Source organism: Vulpes vulpes, chromosome 5 (assembly GCF_048418805.1).
Source record: "Vulpes vulpes isolate BD-2025 chromosome 5, VulVul3, whole genome shotgun sequence".
NCBI lineage: Eukaryota > Metazoa > Chordata > Mammalia > Carnivora > Canidae > Vulpes > Vulpes vulpes.
In genome coordinates, this window is record NC_132784.1 from 53470420 (window position 1) to 53484249 (window position 13830).

Here is a 13830-nt window from a genome sequence, read left to right on the forward strand (position 1 = left end):
TGCTTTTTCCATTTCATTCATTCTAGTTTTATACTTAAGTTAAGGTAGAGCATGTTAATATTTTGTCAGACTTATACCTAAATGTTTCATTTTGGGAGACAATAATGTAAATGTTATTGTGTTTTTAATTTCAAATTTACTTGTTCATTGTTGGTATAAAGGGAAAACAATTAACTATCATCTAATAACCTTGTATCCTGCAACATTGTTGTAATCATTTACACATTACAGAAGTTTTTTGTTGATTCTTTCAGATTTCCTACATAAACTATCATGTCACCTACAAAGATTTATTTCTCCTTTCCCAGTCTGTACACTTTTCATTTCCTTTTCTTGTCTTATTCATTTAGGCATTACTTCCAATAAAGTGTTAATAAGGAGTCATGAGGAGGGGATATCCTTGCCTCATTCTTTATCTTACTGAGGAAGATTTGAGTTTCTCACCATCAACTATGATGTTAGCTGTAGGTTTTCATATATATTCTTTATCAAGTTGAGGAAGTTTCACTTTGTTCCGAGTTTACTGAGAGTTTTTATCATGAATAGCTATTATATTTGGTCAAATGCTTCTTCTGTATCTATTGATATGATAATGTGATTTTTTAGGCTCTTGATGGATTACATTAATTGACTTTTGAGTGTTGAACCTGGGGATAAATCTTATTTGGTCGTCACACATATATGTTTTTATACATTGTTGAATTTGTTTTGCTAATATTTTGCTGAGGATTTTTGCATCTTTGTACATGAGATGTTTGTCTACAATTTTCTCAGGTGAAAGAGACAGTCATGGAGTTGGAGATTTTGAAGATAACAGAGAATATTTAAATCATTATTTTGGAGAACAGAAGAGAAAGTTCACTAGGAGATGTAGGAGGATTGTTGGTGGTATTTAGGACCCGGTTTAAGTCTGATGTTCTTTCTTGCTCACTACTGGCATCAACCTATATTGCAGATACTTTTTAAATAACACTGAGAAACCTGGGTATAGTCATGAAGAAGGCATCAAACTGGAGTTAAAAACAGAAGCGGAGAGTCTGAGAGATTCAAAGTTCAAGGCAGAGTTAGCATACAATTCCTGGCTTTGATGAAGAAGGGGACTATATGTCAAGGAATGTAAGCAGCCTTTAAGATCTGAGGTCTGCCCCTTCTGACAGCCAACAAGTAAATGAGGACCTTATAACTATGTCAGCAAGACACTAGATTCTATCAACAGGCTGAATTATACTTGAAACAGATTCTTCCCCCAGACCCTGCCAACAGGAACACAGACTAAGAGATGCCTGAGTTTGGCCTTATGAATTTGGTGGAATACCCAGTTGAGCTCACCAAACTGCTGATACTCCTGACCCAGAGAAGTATGAGATAATAAATGGATGTTGTTTTAAGCTGATAAGCTTGTGGCAATTGATTGTGGTAACAACAGAAAAGTAATTTATACCCAGTTGTAAGGATCATTACACCTTTTTATAAGGTGGTGGAAAAATAATTATATGGAATCAAAAGTGTAAACAGAAAAGGGCAGTGACCCTTAGGAATATGGGAGGTACAATACTGAGATTTTAGAGAGATGGAGGGAATTTATTTTCCTTTTTTTTCTTTTTTTTTTTTTTTTTTTTGAATTTATTTTCTATGAGGAAAGAGAGGTTTCAGATAAGGTGGGATATGAAGGGACCTTTTAGGAAGGATTAAGGATATAGAATATGGTGAGATATTGGCCAATTGGGTAGGTTCAGAAGCTGAGCAAGTAGTGGTATAGATGCCATGCTGTGAGGGAAGGTCATGTTCTTCATGTTGCAAGGGAAGGGCAGTGATGGGCAGCACACATCTTGAGTAGAAAAAACTTTGTAATCTATGTGTAAAAAACATAAAAACTAGTTATTTCACACTGGGTGAGGATGCTGGAGTTCATATGTGATGTAAACTTGATGTAAAATATTTCATTTTAAATAGGGTTAGCCTTGAGTTGGGTATTTTTCTAACCTGTTGGCCAAATGCCATATTAATCTATCATTTTCAAAACTCAGAATTTTTGCAAAGCTCTCTCTTATTTACTGTTGCTATATATAACATTTCTATTTCACTAATTCATCTTTGTCATGTGCCACCCTAACTCTTTTTTAAAATATTCAAGACTCCAATAAATGCATAAGTAATTTTCAGTGAAATTGCCATTCATATTTTTTCATTCTTTTTATTAGGTATTTAATTTTAATTTCAGCACAGTTAACATACAGTGCTATATTAGTTTCAGGTATACAATATAGTGATTCAACAATGCTATACATTAGTGCTCATCATGATAAGTGTACTCTTTAAATTTCCTTCATCTGTTTCACCCATCCCTTCACCAGTCCCCCCCCCCCCAATCATGAGTCTGTTCTCTATAGCTAAGAGTCTGTTTCTTGCAATTCATATTTATTTAAAATTTTAAATTCAACCTTGATCTAGTCAAGCAAATTTGTACTGTCATATCTAGTCACTAAATTATTTTAAATAAGTATCCTCAAAATTGTGAGAATAAAAGTATATCACAATATGTCTTAAGTGGCTATACCATGGAATAGTGTGCCATTAAAAGATGATTATGTAATAAATGATTACTGTTTCAAGGGAGAAGTGCTAAAATTTAAATAAGAAATAAATGTTTGTTGCTGTGGATCATGTTTGGCTGTTAGAGTTCATTTTAGACATTTTACTAGCCAATAAAATAGTACTAATGGATGAATTTTGTGTTTTTAAATTTCGTTTAGTGAGATTTACTGTTTCTTTTGTTAAGGAGCAGCTCAATATTAGAAATATTCTTATTTTTATAATACTGAACTTTCTTGTTGATGGAGAAAAAGTGTTTTATCAGTTAAGAGCTTTACATATTGTAGCGAGTGAACACATACTATAATTCAGATCAGACCTTTTAAAAATGTCCTTTATTTTCAAGCTGAAACATAAATGATATTGTTTGCTTAAAACTTTAGCACCTAATTTATTTTCAAAAGAGAGCTTTGGGAAACAGATCATGTCATATATAAATATATATAACAGCACAACCACATGCATTAATGATCATATTTTATCTCAAATACATTTCTGCATGGCCTTATTAAAATGTTTCTCATAAAGAAGATTTAGCTTGTGCTGTTAGGAATATCTATGTTCCAGTTACATTTTTATTTTCTCCTACTCTAAGTATACCTTGGTTCTCATTATAGTCCTTTATAACTGCTGCTGAGCATAGAGACCTACCCAAAGTTCAGGAAACAGGTCAAGTTATAGTTATTGCTACTATGGCTTTTACACATGATTCTTGGTCTCACTATAGTGTTATTTATTGCCTCTATAATGCAAAATATGTTATAATAAGTATTCAGCTGCCCTACACAAGGTATTCAGCTGTCGGTCCTTTTATGTGCAGTCAATAGTTTACTAATTCAAGGAGGCATATTTTACTCCAGATTACCCTGAATAAATATATCCCGCATTTATTATACTAGAGGTTAGAGCACAGATGTTCTTTGCAGACTACCATTTTATAATTCAGAATCACTCCAAGTAACTCTAATTTTATGTAGCAAGCTTAGACTTGGCAACTAAAGAGAACACAGATTTTGAATACCATTTGTGCTGTGCAGCTAAATTATTGCACATGCCTTTAGCCAGGTGGAATTATCGACATCCTTTTCTTTTTTCTTTTGGAGTAATGTACTTTCAGCCTCTTGTTACAGCTGTGCAAGAATATTCTAGTCAACCTTTATGCATCAAAAACTTTCAGGAAGGGTACAATGATGGCTGATGGAGGAAAATCATGGTTGTGCTGAATATATTTGCCAGCATTTCAGAAAACGTTTACAGAAATTTGTAATTAAATTTGCATATTTTAAAACCATATCTTTCTGGCATTGTTCCAATAAAATCTTATGTATTAAGTAAGTACTATTCCCTCAGGATGATAGTACAGACCAGACCAAGGGAGAGCTGTGTTAAGACACAACCTTTTCCGTTGATGAGATTTTAACCTATCTGGATAAATAAAATAAAACATGGAAAAGAGTGTCTATAAAACAGTACATAGATCAATTCAGAACTATGCCATAACATTACCAGATTTCATTATCAGATTAAATCCAAGGATAATAAAATATGGAGATACCAGGAAAAATGCATATGGGTTGAGAAATTATAGCATATGGACTTTGGTCATATAATCCAGATTATAGCCCAGGCTACAGTTCTTTCAGTATATGTAACATTAGACAAATTAATTAAAAAGGGTAAATTTCAGATTTTTATCTCAAAAAATGAAAAGGTAAAATTACTAATAGGGTTTTGATAAAGTTAAATGAGAGAGCAGTAATTGGCAATTATAAAACACTATGTGTCGCTCTTCAAAATGGTTTACATTTATTAACTCACTGAATCCTCGCAACAGCTCTGTACCCATACTATCATTTCCCCTTTTATAACAGGGAAAATGGAGATACACAAAAGATAAACAGCTTAAGGTCACATCTATTAAAGGAGGAGATGATATTTTAGCTGTAGAGCTCATGCACTTGAACACTATATTATGTTGCTCAATAAATTTACTGATTATCATTGTCATAGATAGAATGAGATCTGTCCTAGACCTTGAAGCATTATTAAGATATAAAGACTTAGGAGAAAGAAACCACATACAGCAATGCTTTAACATTTGTATCTATATATAGTATGCAAGATTTGATTCATAAAATTGTAGATATGTAAAATTGTAACCATACCTAAAATTATTTTTTTCAAAAATCAGTCATCTTTCATATAGATTTCTGTGCACATAAATAATACTTCTGAGAAATTAGGACATAGATGATACCCATCAAAATCTACTCAACTCAAAGAAAGCAATCACATTGGTAATCCATTAAAAAATCTCTGACAATATAATTGCTTTATTTTTTCCATTTGAGTTCCAAGATGTATGGAAGATATCTAATGAAAAAATTATTAGTGAGCTTCAATGTTAGCAGTTGTTACCCTCAATAAGGTAATATTTTATTCAAACATTGCAAGAGTATAAAATGAATAGCAATGACACGATTGATAAATTTAAACCAACAAGCTTATATATGGGTTGAGTTTTCTCTTAGAGACATGATAATCATTCGTATTTACTTCTCGGCAAAATACATGAGGATATCGACTAAAGGTTTTGATATTCTCTGTACTTGTTATTCATATTCTTTTGGACAAATTACTTTTTTGCTCCACTTCATAAGTAATATTTTAAAAAGGGAAATATCAGGGTGTCTGGGTGGCTCAGTTGGTTGAGCACTGGACTCTTGGTTTCAGCTCAGGTCATAATCTCAGGGTTGTGAGAGGGAGCCCTGTTCTCAGCTGGGACTCTGCTTGAGGATTCTCCCCTTCTCCCTCTACCCCCCACCAACTCATTGGTACAGGCTCTCTTTTAAATAAATAAATCTTCAAAAGAATAAATAATATAGAAAGGAACATATTCTATTGTCTTTGGATTTTAAGTAGTTTGCTACCTGTTATTTTTATTTCAGGGGAGAGGAAACAATAATTATCTTAATTATGTAAATCTACTTACTTAAGTGAGAAATATAAAGTAGTCTCAGCCTTCTTATTTGCTCTGGGAATTGAGTAATAATACATACAGAAAGTATTTATTTATATTTAATTTTCCCACATGACAGTTTACTTATAGGTCTGTCATCACTACTTTATTTTTTCAAATGGAAAAAATAAAGCAATTATATTGTCAGAGATTTTTTAATGGATTACCAATGTGATTGCTTTCTTTGAGTTGAGTTGAGTTGAGTTGAGTTGAGCACTACTGAAGGGCCAATTTGTTTCTAACATAAATCTTGAAAACTAAGCTGCTCAGAAATACAAATATACACTGAAAAAGTTAGATTCCAGTTTCAATACTAGTAAACAGAAGAATCTGTAATTTTGGAATGCTAACTGGATATCCCTAAAGAAGACTTAGGGCTATCAGAAACACCATTATAACAGAACTGCTATCTCAAGAGAGTTAAAGTTAATACCACACAGAAGCAAGTTTAAACATGTATTTTTAATAGAGAAGGTCCACTTCAAATACTTTTTTTAAAAAAATTCTTGCATCATAGAGAAGCAGAGAATCTTTTGGACTTAATGCACTGTTTAATGATTATCTTACAGCTGGAAATTTCTATATTCACTGCAGTCCCAGTTGCATGGTCCATAATATTATCACTGAATGAGGCTATAATGGAGAGAGCACAGTTTAAACACTGGAGTATCCCAAAGTTTAGTTTAGTTTACTTCATACATATTGAGGCCTACCCAAAGAGAGGTATCATATGACAGTGGAGTAGTACAGAAGACCTTCCCATTTATATAACCATTGAAATGTGGCAACTCTTTCCCAGCTTGACACACATGTAAAGGAAAAGCACATTTCTGTGATCAAAAGAAATAAGATAATAATGCATAAGGCTCCCATTAGTTTTGGGAAAAGCACTTTTTCACCTTCCATCCTATTCAGTGCTATTTATGAAGTGGGTTGTGAGTGATAATAGCAAGAATGAGGAATTCTACTTGACATCATTATGAATGGTGGTCTCAGAAATGACAGATACCATAAAACAGCAAAATAACACATGAAGGGCATGTTCGGTACAAGCCCTGCATTACGGATTGCATTGCAACTTTGATAGCTGAAAATTAAATCTATTTCTTGATAGATGGGACTACTATTTTCCATTTCTGCCTCGGATCACAAGATTTACTAAGTAGAAGTCCATGTAACAACCTCAACTATTGTTTCTTGAATATGCAACATGAGAACTAAAAACATATATTTTGAAATCTTAATTTTGAGCATTGGTTGTATTGATGAAGGAAATTTCAAGACAAAATCAGTATTTATCATGGTTAGTAAGTTTGTTGCAGACTCATGTCTGTATGAAAGTAAGAAATAATTGCTTAAACTTTCTACATTGCAAACAGTTTGCAATACGTGTATTCAATTGGCTACAAGTTGTGAGATATTAGTGATATATATTTACATGCCTTAAGTGACTTTATTTACTTTGTAATGACTGTAAACACAACCATCTTGGGTGTTTACTTTGCATTGGGCAAGAATATTTAATTGTGCTTCTTTCATTTTTCTTTACTTGTAAATTACTTATATGAATACAAAACATAGTAAACACTGTAGCATTTTAAAGTTATTCTCACCTATTTTTCTATAAAAAATAACCCATCAGTATGTAACCAGAGTTTTCCTTTTTCCTGCTTTTAGGTAAATACGTATATAAATGTAACAATCTACAAATTTCTAAATAAATCTTCAACCCTTTGAAGAAAGATGTTTATCACAGGACATCAGTATGAATGTGATCAGAGAGAAAAATCACTGCAAGTTACAGAATAGAAGAGTTTTATGCAAGGACTAGAGAAAGCAGACAAGTTTGAGAGGCACTGTGCCCAGGAGGGGCTACGAAATGAGAGCCCATGGAGGAACACATAATTGCATTGGTGGCGCCCTGGGAGCTCCCAGAAGGTGTGCGGAGCACTGAGTATGTTACAACCCCTGCGCGTGTCAAACAGCCTCCCCTGCACACAGCTCTGAATCTGAGCATCAGCATTCATGACCCTGGGATTTACTGGTAGAGAGATACATTGCTAATTGGGGAACAGATTTTTGTGTTTCTATAAAAGGACAGGAATTAAATGGAGGTGAGGATAAGCAAGTTGGCACAGAATACTTTTTTCAACCACCAGGAAGTTAGTGGAAAAATCCTATTCTCAGAGTGGCAATCTGACCCACTTCCTTGCTTGTGATTGCTATCACAGACACAATTCACAGTGCTGAGATCAAAGCTTGGAAGCAGCCGAATGACCCTTCCAAGGATCCAATTTCCAGGAGAATTGCCACTCTCCCTGAAGCTTACATTTCTGGACATTGTAATGGACAATAATTTGCAGTTTACTAAAGTGCTTATTGGTGTCTTCTCCACATTGTTATTCAAGATACATTTATTTCTGTATTTCAGCATTTATGAAATACATTCAAGTTTTTTTTTACTATTGAAGTTAAAACAAGAGATCAAAATCACCATAGGCAGCTGCTATTTCTTCTACAGTACTAGCCATTCTTAATTCAACAATAGATTTTTGATCATTAGTACAATACATTTAAGTTTTCACAGTTAGCAAATATAGCTTGAGTGTGATTTCATCATAAACATGGACATTAGGGGAAATAGCTTTAAAATAAATACATAGCTCCCATTCGTGTCTATATCTGTACATGTGTATTCCATGTTCTTCTGTGAGATTGAGAGACTCTCTAATTCATGCCCATAACTCATAGATGCTCAGGGACTCAAGTACTATGCATCTGCTCTAACAAAAATCAAAGCAAATCAAACAACTAAAAATAATAATAATTAAACCCCAAGTGCCTCCTGGTGTCTTATGTTTCATGATAACTACCGCAGATAAAAATATACTCCATCTATACATACATATACTATATTTGTCTCTCATTTCAATTATTCATATGCGACAAAGCCATGGAAAACATGAAGGAATCTTATGTGGATATAGACATATTAAATAGGACAGTCTGAAAAAGACATATACTGTAGGGTTCGAATTATATCACATCCTAGAAAAGGCAAAATTAAAGAGATGATAAAAAGATCAGTGGTTGCCCGGGCTTTGTGGGGAGATGAGGAGGATGAATAGGTGAAGCAGGGGAGAGATAGGGAACTTATACTGGTCTGTCCAATACTGTGATGGTGGATACATGATGTAGTTCATTCATCAAAACCCATACAACTTCACAACAAAAAGAATGCAAATTAGAAAATCAGTAAGGGAAGTTAGATCATCCCAGGAAGGAACTTAATGCTGTGACAAGAGATTCTGTTACAAATATATGAAACAACCCCAGGCAAGAGGATGGGGGAAGATTCTCATCAAAGCAACTTTGGAAATGAGTGGAATCTGTACAACCAAAAGCAAAACAAACTGCCTTCTAGTTGATAAAGCTGTTTTTTCAGTGTGGTTTACAGGTTAACAATTCCGAAGCTACTGTAACAATTCTGGTCCATGTGTCCTGCTGTTGAACATGTGGGTAGAGAGATTTCTCAGCGTGGGACTTTACAGATAAGCAAGGTGAGGAGGCTAGGATCACCCATGTAGTAATGCACTGGAGGTGGAGACATCAAGTAGGAACTCATGTTTCACTCAACGTGATACAGATGGTCACACCCAGGAATATTTGTAGATATTCATGCTTTAGTATACATACACATATGTTTTCTTGCTTAGGCAGGTGAGATGATCTCAAAAAACTGAAACCTCATTGGCCCTCAGCACACCCAGCTCCTAATACTCGATTCTGATACCATTCTCCAAAACAAAAATTAAACAAAACAAAAGCAAAACAAGAAAACAAACAAAAAACCTGGAGCCCTTTAAAGAAATGGTTGATTCCAGAATTGAGACAGAAAGTCTGCAAGATGAGCCCGCAGTACTGTGCAGGGTCAGAAAGTTGGAAGGTGCAGAGCATGCACAAGTGTGCATTCATGAGAGAGGGGAGACTAAGAGAGCTCCCAAGAGCCAAAACAGGAACCATTTGACCAACAAAATAAGGTTGCATTGGATTATGATCCAGAGTATAAAATAAATATCCATGAGTGCTTAAAGATAACTAAGTGACTGAATGAATTAATAAATGTTAGAAAATTCCTGTACCAAATAATTCAAAATAATGTATAGTTCTCCACCCTACAGAAAGGGAAGCCTAACTTTCTACTCATTTAGTGCAGGCTGCCACTAAATGCCATAGTGATTTCCTTCCAAAGAGTATAGTACAGTCTAGAAACGTCAGGGGACTCCATAGTAGATAAACCTGAAAAATCTCAGCCAAGTGATCAAGTCAATAGTAATGACGATAAGATATTTGACAGTGTATAGCCTTGATATGATGTCATGAAAATAGCGTTTTCCCTCTGTGCTTTTCTTTCCAAAAACCCATAACAGCAATCTACTCATGAGATAAACATCAGACTCATTCCAATAGAGGGGGCCCCTCCAACTTACCTGACCTTATACTGCTGTATATCTGACCTCAGAACCAGTGAGGTCATCAAAAACGAGGAAATTCTGAACAGCAGTTACACTGGGGGAAACTAAGAAGATGCACAACTATATGTGATGCTGCATTCTGGATAGGATTGTGGAACAGAAATGGGACATTAGATAAAATCTAAGAAAATCTGAAGAAACTATGGGCTTTAGTTAATTATGTATTGATATTGCTTCTTTCATATTAACAGATGTACCATACTGAGAAATGATGTTAATAAGGGATACTGTGTGTAGAGGTACGTGGAGACTCTGTACTACCTTCTCAACTTTTCTGTAAAGTTACAACCACTGTAATGTAAAGTTTATTATAAAAAATACAAATATGAATAAGAGATGATCTCCATTCTTGAGGAGCTCACATCCAGAAGAGGAGGCAAATACCCCAAAAGTTATAATCGTGTGTGATGATTTTTGTGATAAAAGGAAGCATGGGCATTGGGCATTCAGTGACGGAGCAGCTGACAGTGGCTGGCAGGCCTAAGGAATCTTGCAGGAGAGAGTGATTCTGAACTGGGTATTATAGGAATCAAGAAGTGAAGAGGAAATAGAAAAATCCAAAAACAATGAAGTCTAATGTTGAGCAATTAATTCCCTTTATTGCCAACATCAAGAGCAAATTTCCTGGATGCCTATGATCACCCCAACTTTGAATGCAAGTTTTCTTTCCTGCTTTATCTCCCACTCCCTAACTCTGCATTATTATTAACTCTTGACTCCTAAAGAATGTGGATACATTGATCTCCTAAGTCTTGTATTGTCTGGCCTCCTCTGGGCATGTTGCCATGTGGCAGATGGTGAGAACTCTTTTGCCTCTATTCTCCTTTTTTTTTTTTTTAAAGATTTTATTTATTTATTTAGAGAGAGAGAGAGCGTGCTTGAACCAGGGATGCAGGGGGCAGGCTGAGAGAGGGAGAGATAATCTCAAGCAGACACTGTGTTGAGTGGTGAGCCCAATGCAGGGCTTGATCTCACAAACCTGAGACCATGACCAGAGCCAAAAATCAAGAGTTGGGCACTTAACCAACTCAGCTACCCAGGCACACCACTATTTTGCCTCTTTAAAAGCTATTCAGGCTTCAGTACTTGCCCTGTTTCCCTAGTCCTTAAAAATTCCCAAACCTTACCAGTTTATCAGTTCTCTCCCTTCTTCAAGCTCAAAACATGTTTACCGTACTCTGAATCTAATCTGAATAATTATACCATTACATTAAAATGTAATTAAAATATTGCACAATAACTTTTGAATTATTTATATTTCCATTTACTTACATATTTTTTCTTTGGTTATATTTCTCGAGTCTCCAAATAATGGGTTTGTCTTGGAATATGTATTTTGGAATAAGAAGACTCCTTAACTATCATCTTTCTATTACTTGATAGAGGAAAAAATAGGAACTCATATTTATTGATTGTGAGGATGTCAGGAACTAAGGCACATAAAATATGTCAACCTTTCAAATTCCTCCAAATGCCTCTGAGCTAAATATCTCTGTTATCTGTGAAGTAAAACTTCTGGAGGTCACTGGGGCTGCAAAGCGCACCCAGACATTTAGTCTAGCCGGAATCCTGAGTGTGGAGTCGAACCAGCCTGTTTCTGCTCCAGCTTGCTACCACCTGTGTGCAATCTATGGCATCCATAGAGGCAAATTCATTTTTTGACACTAGTTGGCTATGTAGTGTCAGGGCCAGACTGATTCTTAGGCTGTGTAGTGGCCACACTGCTCCACTAGATCTATGACCTGCAGCTATTGTGTCAGACACCATCTCATCAGTTTTCTCAATTTTAAAATGGGACTGAAAATAGTACCTACCTCGTAAGGTTGTGGAAAGGAATGAACGAGCTAACGTCAGTGTGAAGCGCTAAGAGCATTGCCTGACACGTGGCACACTCTGTTGCCCTCATTGTTCCTATGGGTACACCTAGATATCCTATGGCTTCTTTTTTCTCCTTTGGTCCCCTATGGCATAGAAAACATCCAATACTTATTTATTTGTTTTATGGTTTCTGATTTTGCTTCTCTGACAGTCCTCTCATTTTCCAGAATACAAAAAAATGAAATGGTATTTGACTTCAGTTCAAGAGCTTGACAGTTGAGTCACGCTTTGAGAAAAAGAAGGGTGTCTTTTAGGCTGTCAAGAAAATACGGGGATTGTCACAGGGCTTCAGGCAGGTAGTGACAGGGGCAGAGCTGCTGCCTCTAACCTTTCTCTCCCTCTTCCCAAGCATCTTCGTGCGCTAGGAAAGGGGACACTGACCTTGAGAGCAGACCAAGAAAGATACTATTTCAAATGAAGCAATAAAATGTATAATATATGTTAGTAATTAGAGAAACTGGTTCACTCTCTTCTCAGGTTTAATAGCTTCTCAAAGATGGCGAATAAGTTAAGGGGGCTTTTAATATTGCTCTGAAATATGAATCCATGTACATCCTTGTATTACATAATTAAAAATGTCTTTGATCTGAAGGTCTTAGATTTATCCTAGCAAATTAAGTGTTGAACATGGGATCTCTAGGTTTTATTCATAATGCAAACAAGTAACGGCAAGCAGTGCCACTTCAGGGGTGATACTCAACACAGAGGGAGAACTGTAACTTCATTCATGTCAAACATCATCATGTGTCCTCTGAGAAGGGAGGCCGATTGGCGTAATAAGAGTTACCTGAACTTCGATCTGATGAGAATGGGAGATACAACTAGATGTCAGGATGAAAGTGCACCCTGATATTCAAATAGATACATAATGCAGAAGAAGGGGGAACTCAACAAAGACATCTCTTTACTTTGTAAAGTCTATGAGGCATCCTGGCATCATTAACTCCTATAATTTTCCTGTGAATACTAAAAGGATATCCTATGTGAAAAGACTTTGAAAATAAAAAATGTCATAAATACATTTGTTGTGTTTTCATTCTTTAAGTGGGCCTTGCCCATGGCAGAGCAGGTAAGTTTTCACCTGACCATTTGTATGGTTTTATTAAAAGAAATAAGATGTTAGCAGTAATGTAAATGAGTCAAGTAGGGAAGTGAAGATTTGTTGAAAAGGCTTGATTTTTATTTTGGATTAATAAAAAGATGCTGTTAATACTAAGAGAAATTTTTACCACAATATGAGCTTTTCATATAGTTCATTTAGTAGAGAAGGATGTCACTTTATACTCATGTGCAGGGCTGATGACATACCTTCCACTATGAGGATGCTATGATGTTTAATGAATGAGTCTAAAAAAAACAGGTGAGTACAGTTGGGGGAAAAGTCATGGAGATGCCAGGGATCGAACCTGGGGCCTTATGCATGCAAAGCATATGCTCTACCACTGAGCTACATCCCCAGGTCTGAAAGCAACCTGGCATGGAGATGAGTTGGCACAGTTTTTCCTTTTAATGAGATGGGCAGATGATCTCCATCTAGGGAACGAAATAGCACTGGATTCCTGTGGCTTCAAATTTCAGTCACAGGGAGTTCTTAAGCATTCCTCATGGACTGTTTTGCACCATTAATATAGAATAGTCCTGCTGCTTTATAGCTCACATTGTGCTAGCTTCCCAAACATTATTTATAGACATGATGAAGCACTACTGTCCTTCAAAATTCATCTTATTTCTGTGGTCTCCCACTCATTGATCCAAGAAAATATTTTAATTATATCGCACCATGTCCCTATTCCTTTCTATAGGGGA

General features: G+C 35.5%; 1 non-coding gene across 1 annotated transcript; it reads right to left on the bottom strand.

The window, feature by feature from the left end:
- Positions 1 to 13409: 13409 nt before the first annotated feature.
- Positions 13410 to 13481, bottom strand: TRNAA-UGC (transfer RNA alanine (anticodon UGC)). Its single transcript has one exon. It is a non-coding gene; the product is annotated as a tRNA-Ala (tRNA).
- Between the last annotated feature and the right edge of the window lie 349 nt (positions 13482 to 13830).